The sequence below is a fragment of the Mesoplodon bidens genome (assembly GCF_964165515.1).
Source record: "Mesoplodon bidens genome assembly, chromosome: 2".
Taxonomy (NCBI): domain Eukaryota; kingdom Metazoa; phylum Chordata; class Mammalia; order Artiodactyla; family Ziphiidae; genus Mesoplodon; species Mesoplodon bidens.
The window spans coordinates 100,785,273-100,796,232 of NC_138177.1; positions in this window are offsets into that span (position 1 = coordinate 100,785,273).

Consider the following 10,960-nt stretch of genomic DNA (forward strand, 5'->3'; position numbering starts at 1 on the left):
ATGATTTTATGAGTTAACCATGGGGTAGATTATTAATCTCAACATTAGCAGATGGTCAACCTTTGTAATATATGACAAGATTATATTAGTGTTTATGGCTTTCTAACAAAATAAGGCAATAAAAAGTGAAGTGCCTGTACAGCATTATTTTCATACCCATATCTTTTTTCAGTATAATGATTTGTTCTTTCCCTTCTGAGTGGTAAATGTTTTGACCTTTTACAGAGATTTACACTTATGTGAACAATGATTAAACCTAAATTTCAGTGTATGCTAAGCCAAAATGAGCTCTAATACTGATGCAATAAAAATAGGAGATAGGATCGTTTTCATAATGTTCTGATTTTATTCCTAGCCTCACTTCTTGTCTGTTTATATTACTAAAGACTTCCTTTAACTTTTTTATGCTGCATTTTCTTCTTATAAGAAGAGGAAATAATCATAGGATCAATTAGATAATTCTGAGGGGTATATATTTTTGAATAATAGGTATAAATTCACAATGGAAAATATAAACTCAAAAAGTATAAAAGCATATATAATATGCCTGGAAATGGCAAACATAGAGAGACAGAAAGTAGATTAGTGGTTGCCTAGGGCTGGGAGTGGGGATGGGGAATAACTAAATAGACGTAATTTTCTTTTTAGGCTAATGGAAATGTTCTAAAACTAAATTGTGGTGATAGTTGTAAATATGCTAAATATGATAAATTCATTGAATTATACACTTAATACTGATGATTTTCATAGTATGTAACTTGTATATCAATAAAGCTGTTTCAAAAAGAAGCAGCACATATTTTTAACTCCTGCTCTCCAGCTACTGAGGACCAATTTACTGTGTATTCTTCCACATATATTCTAATGAATAAATTGGTTACATACATACATAGTTTTTAGTACAAAGTAGTAACCACAGTACACACTGTCCTGTAACTTATTTTTTTAACTTAGAAATATATCTTAGAGATCTGCCCTTATCTGCCCTTAGAAATATCTTATTCTTTATATATAGCTGTAAAATATTCCACCAAATAAGAGTAATGATTTATTTAACTAGATCTTATTGATGGACACTTAGGTTGCCTCCAATCTTGCTATTTACAAACAAATCTTTGATGAATATCCCTGTTTCTAAGTCATTTTTCACATGTGTGAATATATCTGCTGGATAGATACTATAAATTAAATTTCTGGGTAGAATGCATTTTTTATTTTAAAAGATGCTATCAAATTACCCTCCAGGTCCTTGAGTCCTTGCAGGAAAATATTACCAATTCTTATCATAAAAAAGCACTGATTTCTTTAATATTCAAGGAGTTCCAAAAAATAAAAAAGTCAAAGGCCAACAACCAAATTTTAAATAATGGGTAAAACATATGAATAAAATATGAACAAACATTATAGAAAAGTAAAAACAAAAATGTTCAGCCTCACTTATAATAAGAGACATCCAAAGTAAAACTGTACTAAGATTCTCTTTTTCACCTGTCAATGCCCACCTCCCCCCTCCACCTTAGGCAAACATTGCACAAATCTTCCTGAGTACTGAGAAGAAGGATTCCTTTCCAAATTATCAATGTGCAAAAATAGAATAAAGATACTTCTAGATACTCTAAATGTAGAAAAGTTTGTTCCCTATGTACTTTTTCTTTGAAATCTTCTGGAAGATATTTGTCCCAATGAAGGAATACATCAGTAAAGAAGATGTGGTACCCAGGAAACCGGAGATCAAACATATAAGAGAAGTAAATTAGATATCAATGAATTAAGGCCTAGGCCAACAGCTATACAGCCATATATCAGTCTTTGGGTTCCAATGCAATATGAGACCAGAGGGCTCCAAGAAACATGTCTCCAAGGAAAAACATGGAACTTGTAGACCAAAAATGTCTGAATATATTGAGCAGAGTTTTACAGTACTGTTGGCAAACTTAGGGGAAAAAAATAATAAAAGATACATGGAAACTTTAAAAAAATTAACTTCAAGATAAATAAAGTTTTAAGGAGATATAATCATGTACACTCTGTGGATCAGTTATAAAAATAGTTACATCTTCATAAAAATGTAAGCACTGAATATTAATAAAATTAAGATGTGAAACAATTTCATGGGAGGATGGAAAAAAAGCAGGAATGTGTGCATATGTCTGTGTGATGGGAATACAAATTCTCCTATTCCTAAGTAGGAAGCCAATAGATAATGTCTAGAATTGATAGGTGGGAAAATGGCAGATGAACATATTAATCAGAAGCATGGAGGTAAATACCAGGAAAATCAGGAAGAAGAGCTTGAAGTTGTTGTTTCTGGAATATAATACTTAGGGAAAAGAAAAGGGTGAGACAGACGAGTGTAGTTTGGGTTTGTTTATTTCATGATAAATCTTCCAGAACTATTTATTTTTTAAGCTTTGTGCATGTGTTACTTTGGTAAAAATAAATTTTACATTAAAAAAGAAAGGATTAGATGGCAGCGAACAAAGGACTGTTTTAGCACAAATATTGCTCTTTTGTATTCTGCAAAAGCGACTGCTTATCTACTTGTTCACTGAAAAAAGTTCAGCATAGCTGGCTGTCCTTCCTATACTGTGCATTTAATAAAGATTATTCTTGGAAGAGAACACAATAGTTTGAGTGGATCAGCAGTTTTTAGAATGATCATGCATAAAGAACTAAACTAGGATAATGAATGGAGAAAAGTAAAGAGAAAAGTAAAAGATGAAAAATATGCTAAATACAAAAGAAACAACATCATTTTGCTTTATAATATCATAAATTATGAAATGCTATAAATGTATTATAAAATCCACATTATAATTTATTTGACTTTATGCAAATAACCACACAAATGATAACTGACAAGTGTTCTGCAAATAAAAATACAGCTTTTAAGCTCATTCCTGGAATAAGTAACTCTTCCAAACTAAATTCTTCTTTGATAACTTCACACAGAAAGAAACCAAATAAAAAATGGAACCCATCAGCATTTTCAAAATATATTTTAATATTTCTAGAGTATTCAAAGTAATTTGAATACATTTGCTCCTTAACACCGGGAATGAAAAACTGAGAAATGAGAGCTGAAAATCATTCAGGTTTGGTTAAATTTCTTAATTATTTTGCAAATAGATATTTCTGTTGGAGCATCGTCACTTCAGTCTATAATTCCCTCACCCCCATACCCATTTTCTACTAGAGAAATAAAGTATCTTTTTAAGAAAGGGGAAATGAATATGATTTTGTCCTTATTTAATATTTATGATGAAGTATTTTTACCAAATTTGCAAATGACAGATAACTTATATTAGGAAGATAGAATCAGCATTCAAAATGATACTGAAAGGAATGCAGCAGGAATATAAATGTAAAGTCTCCTATTTAGGTTTTTAAAGATCAGCTGCAAAATGCTCTACATATTAGGGGATACAGGGTTTGATGATACACCTTATAAAGAAATCATGAAGCATTGACCCAAAGCAGTTACAGTATTAGGATTTGTTAATGAAATAAAAGTATTCAATTAACCATATAATAGTTCCATTGTGTCCTACTCAAATTTTCCCCACAGATTATATTTAGTTAGAATATGCTAAAAAAAATAGCAGTTATACCAGGATAATTGTGGAGAGCAATATCGTTAGCAGCTCTATTCTCTTGTCGGGTAGCCATGCAATTTGGTCAGGGGTAAACCAACCAAAGTAATCATCCCCCCCCTTCCATAGTGATAATTTCAGGTAATCCAGACCGAAGGCCAATCAGAGCATGGCACTCCCTTGAAACCAGGGGTTGGTTCAAGGGTGGTCTGTCAGCATGAAATTTACCATCATTTGATGATGGTAGTAATCATCATCTCTCTCTTGATGGACGCAAACATGGAAGCATGTAGTTCTGATCATTGCTGGCAACCACACTAAAATCACAACAGGAGCCTACCTAAACATAAAGCCTACAGAAAGACAGAAAGAAACTCTTGCCTCCCAACAATCTATTTTTAATAGGAGCCAGGGAGATTCCTTTAAAATGTAAGCAAAACCATGTCACACCTCTGCTCAGAAACCTGAAATGGAGCTTGATTTCATTTTGAGTAAAAGGCAAGGTCCTTACAAAGGTTTATAAATCCTACATGATCTAGTCCCCTGCCCTCTCTCTGTCCTCATCTGAGATAACTCTCTTTTTTTATATTCATTTCTTGCCGACATACTGGCCTTTGATGTTCCTAGAATATTCCAGGCACTGTCTCGCCTTAGGGTCTTCTCTTTAGCTGTTTCTCGGCTCTTCCCTCCAATATCCCCTTTCCCAATTCCTATGTACACCCCCAATAAAGTCTTCATCTTTAAGTCTTTATTGAAATCTCAGTGAAAGTTACCCTGATACAGCGACCTGCTACCCCACCCCCAATCTCAGCCCCCTTTCCTTGTTCTACCTTTTTTTTTTATTAAAAATAGTTACCACGTTCTAACCTTCTATATAATTTATTTTTTTTAACATTTATTGTTTACCATCTGTCTCTCTCCATTGGAATATAAGCTCTAGAATGGCAGTTTGTTTGCGTCCTGACATACCTCGAATGCCTAGTACAAATGTCTGGCACATAGTGGGTGCTCCCTAATCGTTTTTTGAGGGATGAATGTGTAACTGAGCTGCTGGACCACCCACTTGCTGAAGACTGACTTTGGACTTGCCAGTGATGTGAGCAAAGGTGGTTCCTTTACTGCTTTATGCTTTGGAGTAAAAATATCTTTTTTAGACAACTGAAAGCAAACTAATTATTAAAATAGTGAAGGATGGGGGATTCTTACCAGAGAAAGAACGTTTGAAGGAGTTGGAGATTTTTACACTGGGGAAAACCAGTGAAGAACATGTGAGTTATCTTCTAATAAATAAAGGGCTTTCAAGTAAAAAGAGGAATTAGGCATATTATTTATTGTTCCACAAAGTATAATGGATTGAAGTTACAGAGATTTCAGCTCAATGTAAGAATGGACCTTCTAACAATAAAATTGCCTCGCCCATGAATGAGCTGCCTCATGCTTTAGTCAGCTCTCTGTTATTATGAGTGTTTAAGCAGAGGCTGAATATAGCCATCAGTCAGGGAGCAGACAGAAGAGATCACTGCATTTGGCAGTGGATTGAATTCAGTGATTTTTTGAGTTCTTTTCTACTCTAGAATCAGGTCTGAAGTATTCTGATGTGCCATATTTGTATTGTGAGAGCCCAGTCCCTTTGGCCATAGCTGATTAGACCAGGAATGGGCAGCTTAGCAAACTGTATCAATTGGATCCTTCCATCTAGAAATTTAGAGATAGGAGAAAAGACTCTCAGCTGGTCTTCTTATGTGATTAGAAAGGTAACATCTGAACCCAGAAGTAATGGACAACCATATTCTACCATACGAGCTAATGAGCGGAGATAACTGGTCTGTAGAGGGAGTAAAAGAATGAAGCTGATGCAAAAAGAGAGCAAAACTTAATGAGAGTCTATACTGCCTGGCTATCAGGCTTTCCAGTTTCTATTCCAGTCATTCCTAAGGCCCAGTGGTTTTCCTACCCTTGAGCCTCTCTCCTTCCCTCTCTCTCTCCCTCCTTAAGCTAATAAGCTAGTCAAGTTCTTTCTGTTACTTACACCCAATAAACATTTATTTTTCTTTTAACCACTGTTTATCTGCATTTATAGGTTCTGGGGTAATAAAGGAAATCTACCATTTATATATAAAGGGTAAAGATAATATTCTTTCTACACATTAATTAGAACAACATACGCTGTCAAAAAAAAAGTTGTATGACATTTTTTGCAATGCATTAGTTGCTTTACCTTTATCACCATCATATTAGTGCTTGACATAAAGTTCTTAAAAATGTGATAACAGTTCTAGAATGAGTATTTTGGAACTTTACAAATGTATTATGTATTTCAATTTGGGAACCTTTAAGCCATTCTTATGTCCTACTTACTTTGGGTGGTATTATCAATAGCATTTTCTGTTCCTGTCCTCAACTTAGCTTTCTTATTCTTTCAGATTTAGTTGTTGGTGGCACTGTGAAAATGATAAAATAGGTGTTAAAGACTAAACATTTTTAAAAAGCAGTCGTGGCACGTAAGTGCACCCAAGGGCAAGGGTGGGACAAAGGGCATTTTCATTGACACCGCCTGCCAATTACAAGGAGCAGTAACTACAAAGGATACTCCCTCCACCTCAGGGGCTGAGGTTGGGGGAGATTGTAGGGCTACATAAGAAAACAAGCATAACTTTTTTGCCAGGTCTCCACCATGTGAACCAGTCTCATAGATGTCAGATCTGCCCCCTGAGATGATCTCACCACTACTATTCTCCCCTGCCTCAGTGCATGGGAACAGAGGCAGAATACTGGCAAATGTTTCACAACTGGGAGAAAAGCTCCCACTGGTCATGTTTGTTGATTTGCATGACTTAAATTCTTCCTCCATGGCTGATTTCAAGCTACAAGCATGACTAAACATGGATTTGGGAAGAGGTGAGCAGAGTTGGCTGTTGAGGGTGTGTACAAGTGTCTCCAACACACCACTGATACAGGCCACCTTGCTGTATCTAGACTACACTGCCAAGCACATCAACCTCAGGCTGGGCTCACTGCTTTGAACATTCTTCTCTTTCACCTTTGCATGGTTTTCTCCCTTCAAGTCTTGCTCAGAAGTGACCCCCTCCCTCAGAAAGACAAAATAGCAACTCTCTCCCATCACTCTATTCCCTTTCTTACTTCTTTTTTTCTTCTTAGGAATTAACAGTGTAACATTATATTGCATATCTAAATGTTTAATTGGTTATTATTTGTCTCATCTCTCAAAATGCAAACTATATGAGGGTAATAAATTTGCACTTTTTTGTCCTTCGCTTCTCTCCCAACACTTAGAACAATACCTGGCACAAAGCAAATAGTCAATAAATCATTATGGAATGAATTAATGAATAGATTTTGTTAAATCAAATTGTAATCATCTCTCTATTGGACGTGCTTAGCACAGTGCCTGGACCAGAATTGACACTCAATAAAAATGTTTGAATATATGAATAAGTGATTAGATATATAAGACAAATGAGCTAAAGTGGGAAGTTAGAAGAAAGTTTACTTAGGAACATTATTATTTCTAGTGATCTGCCTGCACAACAGAAGGCAAATCTTTTCTTCCTTATCCTGTTTCATAGTTTAGAAGACTGAAATACAGAAAAACAATTTGACTTTACCTACCGATATAAAGTGTGTTGCATTTTTACAGGCTAGTAGTTCGATTCAGAATGAACATTTGGATTTGAACCAGGCTGAGATAATGGAAAGAATACTGGATCTGTAGTTCAGGAGAGCTGGCTCTTGTGTCAGTTGCCTAAACTGGGTATCACTTAACTTCTTTTCACTAAAAGAAATGTTGCGAAATGACATAACTAGAGGTGTACAGATTCTATGATCCAACTCAAAGATTCTAATCAGGTTACTTTATTTAAGAATATAGAGTTTTCAGTTCATGTTTGCATGAGGTGAAATATCCAGCTCAAACAAAAATAAGTTTCCATTCTAGAAGTTACCATTCGTGTTGCTGGTGGTGAGCCAAAGTTATTTAACTAATGCAAGTTTAAATATAAATAAAATAGCTGACCACATGGAATAAGAGATATTCATTCATTCGTTAAACAAGTATGTATTCACACAACACATATTTATTTATTCATAAATATTTGTTTGACCATCCTATTTACTATTGTAAATTGTCCCCTAAGCACACCCGATCCTCTTCACCCTACTTTCATTTTTCATAACATCTTCCAATATAGTAAACGATTTCCTTATGTATTATGCTTATTTTTTATTGTCTTTCTTCCTCCCTCAACAGTCTCTCACCCTGGACACTCACAAGGGGAAGCTCTTACTTTGCTCATCAATATATCCCAAGCATTTAGGACAGTACCTGGCTCTATAAAATATTAATCTTATTAACAATAAATATTTGTTAAATGAATGAATTTACACTTTCTATGTTTCAGACACTGTTTTAGGGACTGGGAATAGAGTAAAGAACAAAACAGAGACTACTCTCAAGGAACTTACATTCCAAAGGAAGTGACAGTAAAAAAAAAAAAAATATATATATATATATATATATATATACATATATATACACATACACATATATACATGTATGCATACACATGTATACATACATATACATGTCAGGAGATGATAACTGCTATATAGAAAAATAACAAGGCAGGGTACAAAGAGGGTAATAAATGAGAATTGAGTGATATATTTCAAAAGGGAGGTTAGGGAAGGCCATTCTGATAAAGTAAGGTTTAAGCAGAGACTTAAAGAAGATAAAACAGTATGCAACTGCAGGTATAATACCCCATATGTAAATATATGGAAATATGTTGATTGTGGCTGTTCAAAATTTTTGAAAATTAAGTTATTTAACATATAACTTATCGAAAATTTACCATGTCTCAATCTCTGTGTGAGGTATTGAAGCCATAAGAATGAAAGCAAGCAAAGAAACAACACAACCAAACTGTCCTCAACCTCAAATAATTTGACTTCTGGTAGAGGGAAGAGCTGGGAAAATCAAGTATTAAAATTCAGTGCAAAAAAATAAAATAAAATTCAGTGCAGCTCTAGTATAACGAGAAACATAAAGGAGGCCCCCTACACATTTTTGGGGGGAATGTGAGTTGGAGAGGTTGGTGATCAGGGTCTCTGAGTGGTTGAAGCTTCGATCCTCAGGTTGCCAATAGATGAGACAGGGAAGGGCATTACAGATAGAGGAAACAGCACGTGCAAAACAGGGCCTCAGGAGAGAACATGAAGTGCTTGGAACCTGTACACAGAGAGGTAACAATGGTGTTGAAGATTTTGTTGTAAGGAATGGAGAGTAAATAGGGAACCTGTTACTGAAATGTCTGTATATGCCAAGCTAAGGAGTTTGAACCTTTATCCCAAAGGCAATGCAACAGGAAACTGCTGGAAGGTTTTAAACAGCAGAGGACATGAGGTTCCTACAAAATGTTTGGGCAGAAACTCAGGGTAGACTTTTACAATTTTAACTTTTTGGAAGTTACAAGACTGTTTCATAAAACTGTTGCCCGCTTGAGACTCTTGATATCTCAGAAGAGGGTGGAAAAGCCAATATAATGAATTCATCGTTTCTCTTTAATACTGAAATACATAAAGCTTCAAGATAGTTATGTCAGTAGGTCTTTCATGACACTTGGTATAGCCTGGAAACTGTCTTTGATTTGAAGTTTCTATAATCGGCCAATTGGATATTTTCCCACAGATATTGAAAGCAGCTCCTTTGCCCCTTTCCTGTTTGCCCATTTCTATTCCTCTCTGACCTTAAAAGAACCTAATTATAGGAATGAGATCACTAAGCAATTGAAACTAACTCCTGACTTATGCTCTCCTGATGCACACCATGCCTTGTCTAACCTGTTGATAAAAAGAAGAATGAAGAATTAAGTAGTTAAAGAATGATTAGCTCTCTACTCCCAACAGCTCCCTAAGGAATCCTGCAGGCAGATAACTCAGACAAGATAACATCTGAAGAGAGAGTCACCCAGTCTGCACTCAATGGAGAATGATCAGAACCCAACCTCCTGCCTTGATGAAAATTAAGTTATTTAACATAACTGAGATTCTTCCCCCTTTTTCCCATTTAAAAACTGTCATGGCTGAGCAGAACCTTCGGAGTTGGTCTCTCGACGCCAGTCCACCATCTCCCCAGATTGCAGGCCTTTCTGATTAAAGCACCTTTCCTTTCTACTGACACGTGCCTCTCAAATTATTGACTTTTGAGTGGTGAGCAGCTTAACCTGAGTTTGGTAACAATATTAATGCTAATGATATGATATTATTTTGATTTTACCTTGGTTAATGCAATGGCCAAATACTTTCTTTTGATATTAACAAGAAGCATAGCTTATTTATATGTCATCGAAAGCTATCCCTTTTTCATATTTTCTACCAATACGGAGAGGTTTCAGCAGCAAAAAAAATCTTGTCCCTGAAGAGTAAAAGATTTTGCCACCCCAAATATGCCACTTTGGCATAAGGATGATTTTGAGCTGAAGGCAACTGAGAAGAAGCAGATACAAGAAAAGTTCTTTGCTCTTTCCCTATTTGTTTAAAAGCAAGACAACAGTTTACAAAGATGTCCCCACTGGAGACAAATTTAGACCCTTATCAGCCTGGAGGCAGCATGTGAGGAATCAGCATAACACAGTTTACTGACTAGCCTTTATTTACCATTAGTTACCCAGATATTTACCATCTAGCAATTTGAGACCTAGAGACTCGAGGTCCTTTTCCTTTGTCTTGTTACTTCCCTAAAAATTTATTATTCTTTTGTTAAAATACTGTATAAACCCAAGGTCTAGCCACCCCTTTGAGCTCCTAATCCCTGAGTTTCCCTGTGCATATGTGGGATATACACGTTAATAAACTTCTGTTTGTTTTTCTCTTGTTCATCTATCTTTTGTCAGTCTAATTTACAGGCCCTAGTTGGAAAACCTAAAATAGGCAGAGGAAGAGATTATTCCTTCCCTACATTCCATCGGACACATGGATATAGTTAAATAGAAGATGCCAGCCTGGCCACTCTGATGTTATATGTGCTTTGGAATGCAAAGTGACCAATTAGAGTATATTTTAAGCTAAGGTTTTAACAATTTATGAAATATATCTTTGGACATTTTTTTATACTCACCAAGTACAGGCATATCTTCTGGACCTCCTTCCCAAAATCGCTATAAAAAGAAAAAAGAGAGGATTTAAAAGCTACAATAAAACATTTTTTTAAAAACTCCACAATATCCAGATTTTGTGGATTTTAGAACTTCTGAGGTTGAGCTAGACTTGAATAACATTCCTCTTCCCTGAAAGAATTCCTTACTTACAAATAGTACAACTTAACTGTCTAAGTGTAAGCAGAATGTTTA